The 11909-nt window shown below is 41.5% G+C and overlaps 1 protein-coding gene across 1 annotated transcript in view; it reads left to right on the top strand.

Annotated features, from left to right (window-relative positions):
* The first annotated feature begins 6129 nt into the window (after nt 1-6129).
* The window catches only part of AHNAK2 (AHNAK nucleoprotein 2), a 47934-nt gene continuing 42154 nt past the window's right edge, over nt 6130-11909 (top strand). The window contains exon 1 of the mRNA XM_048948409.1: nt 6130-6476. The gene's annotated coding sequence lies outside the window, so the exon portion shown is untranslated. The remainder of the gene's footprint in view (nt 6477-11909) is intronic.

Below are 11909 nucleotides of genomic sequence, written 5' to 3'. Positions count from 1 at the left end.
TTCCACAGAACACCCTCATTGAGTCCCAACGAGGGAAGGACAGAACAGGGCAAACATTCACAGCCTGGAGGTGGACAGTTTATGTGATAAGGAAGAAGGAAGCTGGGGCTGTGTTGTTTGCAGTTAGATTTTCCTGCTCGCCTTGGCTTCCCAAGGGCCAGCTCATGTGCACAGATTCGCTCAGAAGAATCACCTTTGTCATAAGCCCTGTCCATACAAGCCCCCACTCTATGGAGTGATAGAAACGAAATGAGCCAAGAACACCATAACGAAACAAACCATTTATGATTATTTATTTTTTTTTTTTACAATAACTGAAAATTTCTCTTTTCCAGTGGGGTCTGAACTATTGCATGGAATGTTTACTTTTATCAGTGTCTGCTCTTTATATAAGATCTAAAAACATCAGGGATACATCCTTGTAACTTCAAATTTGATAGAAAAAATGCGTCTTGCTCAACTACAACAAATGTCCCACAAAAATTTTTATGGTACATTTCTCTTCAGAAATATCCAACTCAGTATACAGTCACTGAAAAATACAGAACTTGTTAACGTTGTATTTACGGTTTGGCAGGTTCTAGGACATTTTTCCCTTATGGATGTCCAAACTGAAGAAAAATGACCAATCTGAGCTGGTAATAAAAGAGAAGGATTTAAGGCAGACTAATGACATCAGAGAAAACAAATAAGTTGGTTTAAATCATTCCTTTCTCAGATACTTGAGCATTGCCACCTGGCACGATCGGGTTATTCATGGGCAATAACACCCTTCTCTCCAGCTTGAACTTTTGTTCTTCTCTTGTCAGCTGTTTGACGCTAATTTTCACTTTTCAAGGGCACTCTTAGTTCTGCTTTCTGTCCAATATTGCAGGTTCTAAAATATTAAAATAATAAATGTCCAGGGTCAGCCAGCTCTGAACTGTGGTTGAGAAGGGAATTAAACGCAGCAGAGAAAATGAATAGAGCTGGTTGGAGAGAACACAATATAAATATTAACTTTTAATTAAAGCCCTTTGCAACACACAGTCTGGAGGCAGGTCTCCAATGGGAGAGGAGGAGGACACTGGCTTTTAGGTGGACCATCAGCCAGACTCTCCTCAGCTTCATATGCACTAATCCACAGCTGGTGGGGCAGGAAGGCAGCAAGTGCACAAGAATTACGGTTTTCTTCAATTCCTGCACAGGCCCTGCTAATTATAGCAGTTTTCCCCCAGATCTATGGCTGCATTGGCCCTGGGTCAGGCTGGCTCCTTTTTTATGGTTAATTCTGTCCAAGCCATTTTGTCTGTGGGAGGTCAATGCCAGCACTGTCAGGGCTGGTGAAACTGCGTTTGGAGGACAAAGGGAGATGGAGCATATGCCCCAGGACAAAGTAAAAGAAGCTTTCTAGAGTGAATTGGTTTCCCCTTTCTACTCCTTTTTCATTTTCTCCTATTCATGAAATGATTGGTCTTGGAATTGTCTCATGTTTCGTTTCTAAACAATGCTTTCTCTGTTGTTGGCAAAGTTTTTTATTTACACTTGCAGATTGGCATTTTTTGCTTCCTTAATTTTTTTTCTCTCCTCATCAGCAAGAATATTAACACTCAATTAAAAAATATACATTTAGGAATCCCAGAAGAAAACATATGACTTTCTGAAAATGCACAATTCTTCCCTGGATTTGTTTTCCTTTAGCCCAAATTCAGTTTCTCCACCCCAGATACTGTGGAGTTGACGTGTGTTTTTCTTAACAGAGGAGAAACCTGTCACTACACGAAATACTTGCATTTCCAACCTGCTGTCAGTGCAACACACTGTGCTGGTAGAGCCCACCAAGAGCAGGTAGACAGTGGAGCTTCTTTTGGGTGAATTCTCAGATGAAAAGATTATAAAAAGCACAAGACTAACCTGTTCCAAAGACAGATTCCAGTTAAGTTACAAGACATGTGAATTACACCCATTCATTTTTTTTTGGAGGGGGGGAATTTGTATTGCCTAGCTCTAGAATGAGGTCTTTGAGTTCAACACCAAGACTTCTTAAAGGGAGCAGTGATGAAATCTCATTTCCATACCTGGCTCTCTCTCTGTTTATGGTTATATAGGTTATTTAGGTTATATGCCTACCTGTAGATGGATGAGATTTATGCAAAAAAGTTTTAAAGAAAATCAATCAAATTGATGGCTGATGTATTGCAAAAGAGAAGAAATTCAGAGGAAATCTGTGTGGCTGGCTAATGTATCCTTTTACTTCAAACCTCAAGATTATAAAATACATAAACTCTCTTGTCTTAATAACATGTAGAATCATGGGTGACAAAGATGTCTATAAGTCAGTGACTACAGTGATATTTATCTTCTTGTGGGTTGATCTGATTGTTGGTGGCCCAATCCACAGACATCTATTCATTCCTTTCATGGTTTGTTTGACATCCACCTTTTCTACACCTTCTGTTCACACTGATCTTGGTTTTACCTTCCTTTTTTTTACTTCTCCAGTTTCTCCTCTTCACAGCCTATTTCCCTTCAAACATGAGGTCCACAAATTTTTAAATCATTTCTGAGTTAACAAGTCCATTTCATGTAGCTGGTCTCTGCTACCCTTGAGGAATTTGATGACCTCCCATTTTTCTCCCAAATTTCTTAATGGTCAAAATTGCTAAAGAGGAAAAAGAATGGAAATGATCATCCTTACATCCTCCACGAGAAAGTGCATGAATTTGTGTTTCAGAGCATGCTTTATTGTAGTCTCTGTGAACATCCTGTCTCCGTTTCTTTAGAACAAAGGACAAAGAAGAAAATTCTCATTGTTTTTCCTCTCCTTTCTCAATTACTAATAATGCATCACACCCTTATGTGCAGGCTTATTATCAATCCATTCACAAGTCAGGGTGTGAATAACAATAATAAAAGCAAGCTTATATCATTCCATTGTGTATTCTCAGCCTTACCTTTGAACCAAGGAAAGAAAACAAATTTGTAATACAGGGAGCTGTAAAACAGGGCTAGAGGTGGAACAGAGAAATGCAAGATATAATTGTACTCCCCGGCAAGGCAACAGAGCGGAGAAGATCTTTCAGTATTGCCTCAGCTTAATTTAGAGTTTCTCTTAATACTTAGATATCTGTCACAAAGAGTAAATAAGAAGAGATACCTGGAGTATGCCTGGTGAATTAGTTGGTTCTATTGCAGTAGGATCGTTTGGAGAACTGAAAATAATCAGCTTGGTATAATGTTTTTAGTAGCTCAGAAGGCAAGTTTGATAAAGATTGTGCTACTCTGTTGCTTTTTTACAGATAAATCAAGTGAGCATAGTGTATCCACATTAGTCAGATAAAGATAAAACACTTGCATAGTCTTGAAACTCCACCATATGGATCTTCTATTGATTGGCAAGAGAAAAGATTTTAGGCTTCGAGTTATGTGGGGATAAATCTCTACTATATGAGTTTCATTCTGTAGAGTTATAGCAACACGGCACCGCTCAGATGTCAGTGCTTACGCATTCAGTCCTGAGCTGAAACTGGAAAAAAGCCAGGGACAGTGAACGTAGATGCCTTAAAAAAAAAGTACATAAAAATTTCTTCCACGTTTATGGAAAAAACAGTTGGCTTCTGTCAACTTAGCCATGCATTTGTCTCATGCGGGCTTTAAAAATAGTGGAAAGATCGAAGAAACACCCATCAATATAGAATCACAGAATCCTCAGAGTTGGAAGGGATCCTTAAAGGTCATCTAGTCCAACTCCCCTGCAATGAACAAGGACATGCACAACAAGATCAGATTGCCTGGGGCCTGATCCAGCATCACTTTGAAAGTCTCCAGGATGGGCATCCACCACCTCTCTGGGCAATCTGTGGCAGTACCTCAACACCCTCAATGTAAGAGACATCTCTTTATATCCAAACTAAACCTACCCTTTTTAAGCTCTTTATTTCCCCTTGTTCTATCACCATAGACCGTGATAAAGAATCTGTCCTCTTCTTTCCTTTAGCTCCCCTTCAGAAATTGAAAGGCAGCTGTCAGGTATATATTATATTCAGCAATGAGTTTAAACAAAGCACACATTGTGGATGGAACACAGTGCTTCTGAATTCTGATGGGTCTGCAGCCGGCTGAAGTGCTACTTCTGGTTTTGGAGGTGGGTGCCAAATTTCTGCATCCAAACAAACTGTCTCTGCCTCGAACCACTGTGTCAGGCTGGGCTCCTTATTTGCATGTCTGTTTCTAAAAATATATGTTGTTTGTCAGGATTATGTTGAAAGATGGTTCAGAAAGTTTGAATGTTAGTATAATTCCAAGGACTGTAATCACCCAGGAAGGTGGTAGAGTCATCACCCTGGGAGGTGCTCATGAAACATGTAGATGTGGCACTGAGGGACGTGGTCGGTGGGCGTGGTGGAGATGGGGAGATGGTTGGACTGAGTGATCTTTTTAATCTGATCTGAGAGATCTTTTCCAACCTTAATGATACCGTGATTCTACGACTGAGCATAGAAATGGGGATATTAGAAAAGCAAGCCAAAAAATGACCTGAATTCTAAAGGTCTTGAAGCTCAGGAGGCTCCATCCCAGGAGCAGCTGCAGGAGGTCTTGCTTGATGCCTGATACAGTGAGGAACCTTGGGTCTCCTGCACTGCCACACTCACCTCTCTTCCCTCCTTCATTGCCAGGCCTCTCTACACTGCCTGCAGCCCACTGAGTTATTCTGTTTCATGAATGTGGATGTCACACGGGAAAATACTGCTTGTATATGAGCTGGGTTGTGCCTCACGTGACATTTAGATTAATTGTATAAGATTATATATACTATATATATTTGTATCCTATATCATAACTAATTATATAATTATTATATACATTATATATTAGTATAATAATATGAAACACTGTCTACTTCAAACGCAGAGAAATTGTGTATTAAAGAAAATTATATGTAATACTGATTTTCCTATATATGTAATCTTAAATAACTAATATATAATAGTCTGCATTAATTACACAAAATTCTTTCCAGAATTGGCTATAATATAAACGCTATAGCTCTGTTAAGACCCAGTTGTACAAAATGCCTATGTTAAGCATCCACTCATGATAGGAAGCTGAGCAATACCCTTGACTTTCACTGACCAATTTCAGTGTGCCCACTGAAGAAATGGGGTGCACCCCTTCTAAAGCTGGGTCTGAAAATACAGCACCTGCAGAACTTGAGATCCTAAAATCTATTCACAGGCAACAGCACAAAAATCCACAGCATATCTGCCACAAGATGAAAGCAGCCCATCAGCAAACACAAGTTTCTTTAGCTGGTATAGGATTTTACCTGTTCATATCCTGCTTCTGTGTGCTGGCAAAGCAGCCAGGGCTGATTAGGTATTATTTGTGTTTTGCACCCCTTCACCTCTCATCTGTCTGACAGCATGCAAACAAACAGGCAAACACTTCTGCAAAACAAGGAAACCCCAACTAAGACCTCTTGCTGTGATTTTTCAAAACTTCAGGGAAGTGTAATCTGAAGAGGGAAGAATTCCTCAGATGGGGAGGGAGAAATCAGCTGTGTTATGAATTCCTTGCCCTTGTTGGGGGGGGTGGGGAAATAGCAACAGGTGAGAGGAGAGCTGGGAGTTTGAGTAAAGCAGTTTCTGTTTGTGCTGAGTGGCTTTGTGTGTGTGTTGGTGTTGCAAAGTGTGCTGGCACCCCAAGCTGTGAATCATGGTAGCACTGAACGTGGTGCAAGGTCTGTCAGCTCTCAGTTCAGGCTTTTGGGAAAAGAATTAAACTGCTGGGGAAAAAAAAAAAAAAGAAGAAGACAAGAAAAAAAATAATGTGAAGAGTACAGACAAGCAGCCTTGAAACCCATTCGTACTGTTTGTGACAGACTGTATCCTGCCTGTGTGCATGCTTGCATGAGAGTTTACTAATACATATAATGTTAATTACCCACTTATGTCCTGAAGCAAGGCTGGGAATGAATTTCAGGAAAAGAGATGTTTGTTTTGCACCAGCGCCCACATCCCATATACTCTCGGTCACGAGGAAATTGCCCCGTACCTCCACCCTGCGAGTGCTCGCTCCTGCAGCTGTAGGCACCAAGCAGGGAGAACCCACAGAGCTTACCCCCACCATAGAAAACTCACTCGGGAGCAAGCCCTGGGTCTGCGCGCTGCTCCCGCCCCAGCTGAAGCAGTACAGCTGTTGCTTTAGTAGAGAAAGGGATTGGATTTCACAGCCTGTGTAATCTGCGACAGAGCTCTTTGGCTTGGGGAGAGCAACAAGCCTCACCCAGGCTTAGCCATCCCCTTTCTGCCCGTAGAGGAACGCCCCGGTTGACATAGAAGGAAAATTGTTTGCTGAATTTCTGCACAGCCCTCCTTCCAATTGCTGGAGAGAGAGAGGGGGGAGTGAGAAAGAGAGAGAGTTTAAGGCAGGCTCTGCACTGGTGTTCTGGGCTATTTCAACTTCAGGGCAACTTTAGAGAACTTCAGTTATTTTTGGTAAGTTTTTTGGTTTTTTTTTTCCCCTAACAAAACTCTCTTTCTTTTTTATCTTTGATGCACAAGTTTGTAGCAGACAATGGGCTTTCAGTACTGCGAGGAGATGTGGGCGTGTGCATTTGGTGTTCTTTGATGCAGAAATTGAGCATTCTAAGTGTAAAATCATAGTGTTCCCAGCTGCTGCTTAAGTGAAACCTGCAGCCTCTGTGGGTTAAGTGTTGCCACTGGGGGAAGGCACAGTGAGCGCTCCAGCTGAGGTGCATCCCACCTGGCACATAGTTTTGCTTCTTTCTTGCGGATGGGAAGATATACGGTCAGGGATGAAATGTGTTCAGCCTGCCTGAAGTTTCTGAGCTCCTTTGGTACTGCAGGAGTTTCTAGTTTCTGTGCTCAGCCTCCCAAAGTCTTCCGAGGGATGTTGGTTCTCAGTGCCATACACACCCCTCCATTCAGTAATCTCTATTCCAGATCACGCGCGTTGTTTTTCTGACTTCTTCTCCCTGTACACTTAACCCATGGTATGATCTCAAACATAGCAAAACTCTTTCTGTAGTACACAGAGCCTTATTCCCAATTGTTCCAGTTGTTGCAAGGTGCAAACTGTAATTTATGTACTGTGAGGTTGTTTTCTGATGAATATGAGGGGTTTTTGTGTGCTTTCCCCATATGTATATATATATATGTATATATATTCAGATGTTTATAATATCAGTGCTTCTGCAAGAGGAATTTATCTGTCTGGGTATTATGTCTCCAGAAATACCATTTGCAATATATAGAGATATTATGATAACAGATTGACCTGGAACTAGAATCTCTGTATGTTAATGGTATTTGAGACTTAAGACCAACCTTGAAGAATTAAATAACAGAGATAAGTGATGCTGTCTATAGAAGCGGAATCCCAAATGTCTTCATTGCAAGGCTGAGGAGGCCAGGTGACAAAATGCTAGTAAATATGCTGGGTAACAATTTTCTGTCCACCTGTCTAAGTCCTTTGCCTCACCCAGCACCTTGTTTCCGAACACATGACTTCAGATGCTCTGAATTTTGTCAGTGGCCACCTGTAGAAAAGCTGAAAAATGTCCTTAAAGTTTTGAGAGAAAAGAGAAAAGCCATTACTCATGGGAAAGCCCTAGAAGTTTATCCTTTTACAACAAGAACAGTGTTCTTATAAAACAAGAAACGCAGAAAGTTGAAAGGTGACTCTTTAATTAAACAGATAGAGGACTTCGCTTACAATCACCTGTTGCATACACAAGGGAAAACTTCTAAGCGTTGCTTTGCTCTGCATCTTACTACAGTAAAGAAAAACTGTAAGGAATTGTGCAGGTCCAAGCAAATTAAAGGAAAAGAAGCTTACGACAGCCAATTTATTCCCAAAATCTAGCTTAACAGTTCAAAAGTCCAGTGTGAAATGGTTGCAGATGTTTAGCAGTGCAGGAAAACACATCATGTCTCAGAATTTATTAGGTTTTATTAGTTATGGTTAAAATGATAAGTGTGACTGGAGCTTTTAATTGCCATAACTCTATAACAATGGAGTTAACAATAACTCTTCAACCATAAACTGAAAACTATAAATCTGCGTGAGGCCCTGAGCAGCGCTGACATGTTCTGTGATGGCTGGAGCTTTTTCATGGAAGCATGTAGATTTGTTAGTGAAAATTGCATTTTACTATCTTTGGTGTGGCACTCTCGTAAAGTAAACTCTACTATTAGATTACGAGGCTTGTGTAAATCTCCAGCTGAAGCCAGCCTGCCTCTAGTCAGAGCCTGTAAGTAATTCATTGGGGATGGCTGCCTTCCAACCTCTATGAAGAGGGTGTTAAAGTCTTCGCAGGCAGACGCGGCAGCGGTAACTTCTAGCACTGATTTGCCAGGGATTTGGAGATGGTGTGTGCTTTATGCTTTTAATTGTCTTGGACGCTCAATCTGCATTCACAGCTATGAGGTCAACGTGCCTCTGTTCACTTTTGGCTGTACTTGAAGCTCATCACTGAAACAAAATCCAACTGTCTGTAATCCATAGTGGAGGGAATCACAGTGCTCTGAGTTAACCTCCTGCTGACTTTGGTGGGTCCAGTGCCCTGTGCTCAGTTCAGGGAGGCTGGGCTGGAGCCACTCTTCTTCAGGGAACAACACTGGGAACTTCACTGACACTTTCCATATTGGTATCATTGTCAGTGGAAGGGGTAGGATGTATGGTGTTGGGATCGTGTGGAGTTATCGTGCTTTCTGTGAAGCCATATGAATGTGTATTGCCTTGGTTTCAACCTCTGAAAATGCACAGAGACTTGGTTTTACCTTACCTTGAGCCTTCTACTAGGGCAAAGAAGCCAATCTATGCAAGTAGAGTAACCAAGGGGCAGAAGTAATTTTTTTTCTAGGATTCCTCTAATTAGGAGCTCTAAATAGCCAGAATACCAGCCCATGCATTCCAAAAGTATGAAAGCTACTGGTTTATATTCTGAGTAAAAATTATTTCCCGGATAGCATCACCTGACAGCTGCTGCCTTTCCTGCTTCCCTTAGCTGTAACTACCAATCTGCCTGGCAGGCATTTCCCTCCAACACTGAGCAGAAGAGCAGTGCTGAGTGGAGGTTAGACCCTGCTGGGACCATGCTGCTGTCTCCATGCAGGTGATAGATAGGATAACGCTCCTGTGGCAAGGAAGGATCCCTCAGAAGACCTACAGAAATGGCAACTCACTAAATCTATGTGTTTACTAATGCCTTGTGCTCAGGATGTTAAGGTAGAGGCTGAAATACATTATTTTATACTGGAGAAACAAAACTGCATGCTAGGGGAGGACCTTTTGTGTGCTAAACACTCCTTATCAACATTTTTATATTCTGTGAGGAGGCTACAGGTAGCTAACTGAATGTCTGGAAGGAAGTGCTGCCTTACTGCAGAGCTTAGGTCTATAGTTTGCTGTCGGAGAAGGAAGGGCCATGAGTTTGCCATCCAAATCTGGCCAAATGTGTTTAGAGAGGGTGAAGCAAAATACATTAAGGTTCCTATGGCACATAATAAGCCAAGCTAACCACTGGAGGGTGCATCGGCTCCCACGTCCCAGGGACTGCAGCTCCTCAGGGAGTGAGTCCCAGGTTGCAGGAGCAGCCCCTGTGAAATTCCACTAAGGAAGGATGCAAGTGCCTGAAGAAGAACAGGCACGTAGCCTGTCCACTCCATCTGCCCAATAAAGATAGTAGTGTCTTCAGGGGGCAAAGTTATCTGGTTTTTTTGTTTTGTTTTTAATTTAAAGGAGGAGATAAGGTTTATATGATTTCCAAGCCCACTGATAAATGCTTGAGACTCCAAAGTCACAGTAACTTCACTGCTGGACAAATGTTATTTCTCCTCCGTAGCTAAGAGAACAAACACCGTTTGATTTTGATAGTAGTGACTGTGTCTGATATTTGCAGAGTCAGGGAGCAGCTGTTATCCCTGCTGCCATTGGATTTTAAATATCTTTCTACCTGTCCACTGACCTCTCGACAATCCCTCCCTTGATTAGTGGTATGTTTGTATCTCAGCCTCCCAGCATCTAAAAGCAAAGGTTCAAGCTGCATGCATTTCTTCTCATTTCTGCATACTGACAGAAAATCTTCACCATGCAGTGAGTCCTAGCAGCTCCCACACTTCACCAGTCTAATTATCCCTGTTTTTCCTAAGTATCCTCACACTCCAGCACTAGAAAGTTAATGCCATTCCACTTTCCACAGGTCACTTCTTCATTTGCTTGCTGTGTGGTTTGCCACAGCACCCAGACTTCTGACTCTCAGCCAGTCTTAACTCTCGTTTTCCCTCAAAATAAGTACATGCCTGAACTTTTCTTTTCCTTGCCTCACGTCGTTCTCATTGTAATCCAAAGATCCAGCTTTGACAGAATTATTTGGGACAATGAACTGAAAAGTGGAAATTTCAGCTTGAAAAAGAAGCTCAAAGGAATTCCAAGATGTTCTTGCTACATAGCAAGAACTACTTTAACCAGTGTTGGCATTATATTCTGAAGGGGAAAAAATGCCTAAGAGGTATTAGACATAATGTTGAGAATTAGTTAGAAAACCGCTTTTGGTGAGCCTCAAAGAGGTTAACAGCTCGCCCTCAGGTCAGATAAGTATCCAAAAACCTGCGGGCTTTTTGTTTGCTTCAGATGTCTGTGTGTTTATCAGAAGGCTTATGAGCTGGAGATCTGTGAAACTAATGTGAGAAAGCTACTGGTTTCTTTTGGTGATATTCCTTGGTGTGAGCTGAGCTCTCCCTGTTACCATTTCTAAAATCAGCCCAAAGCAGAAAATTTACAAGAATGCAAAAATGTCATTAAACATTTCCCAGATATTTCCATATATGCCAGAATGTGTCTGATTTATGTTCCAGTGAAAGGTTGCATTGATTTTTATACGAACTGTGTCCTCACCCTCCTCAAGGTTGGCTTTTATCACATAATGGGCTTGACTGTGGGAAAAAAGATGACTTGTGCAACAAATAGCTTGGACAACTCAGTGTTGAATTAAAGTGAACTCAGTCACTCAGAGCCCATTTTGGAGGCAACGTGGGCATTTCCTCGTGAGAATGACTACATGTAGGGTTTGTACTCATGGTGATGGATGACTACAATGCAAATAATGTGCACAGTTATGAGGATAACTAATTTGTCATGCTTGCTATGGCCAGAGTGCTGGTGGTGTTGTGAAAGGCAATGTGTTCATAGGTCTGGCTATTACTCACTACTTCTGGGGAAAGTGTTGGTCTAGAAAATTATCAACTTTGATGTAAAACAGACTTGAGAAAAGTATTTCACACACCGGTATTTACAAGAGGACATTTCAGTTATTCTGTGATATACAGAGCTGCATGGAAGCAGAACCACACAGATCTATCGTGAGGGGAACACATTTAGTAATAGCACAGAAATCAGTGATCTAAGTCAGTATTTGGATTCTTTGTCCTCAGTGGATTTAGCAACCCTTTCAGTCAGTCTAACAGAAATCTGTGAATGGAATAGGTTGAGTACTACATGATCCTTGGGGTCCCTTCCAACCCGGGTGATTCTGTGTGATTCTGTGTGTGAGTAGAGATAGCAGGAAAAAAAAAATATTTCTTTTTGTAGTTATACCTCCTTAGAGATTAAAGAAAAGCTTTTGGATAACTGTACTGGATTATGCCAGGAAAGCTCAACACAGGGCATAAATTACATAATTATAATGTATAGGCTTATGTTTTACCAACACTGTATGCTTTACACTGCAGCAAAAAGATATATTTGGGAACAGGGGAGCCCACTGTGTGCTCCTCTGCCACAGCCAATACCAGTGCTTGCAGACCTTTGTGCTGCAGTGCAGGACGGCACACATAGATACAGCCTCATAGAGTCACCAAGGTTGGAAAAGACCTAAAAGATCATCCAGTCCAACCGTTCACCTATTC

Source organism: Lagopus muta, chromosome 6 (assembly GCF_023343835.1).
Source record: "Lagopus muta isolate bLagMut1 chromosome 6, bLagMut1 primary, whole genome shotgun sequence".
Taxonomy (NCBI): Eukaryota; Metazoa; Chordata; class Aves; order Galliformes; family Phasianidae; genus Lagopus; species Lagopus muta.
Note: the sequence above shows the minus strand (reverse complement) of the source record. Positions and strands in the feature narration are given on the sequence as shown.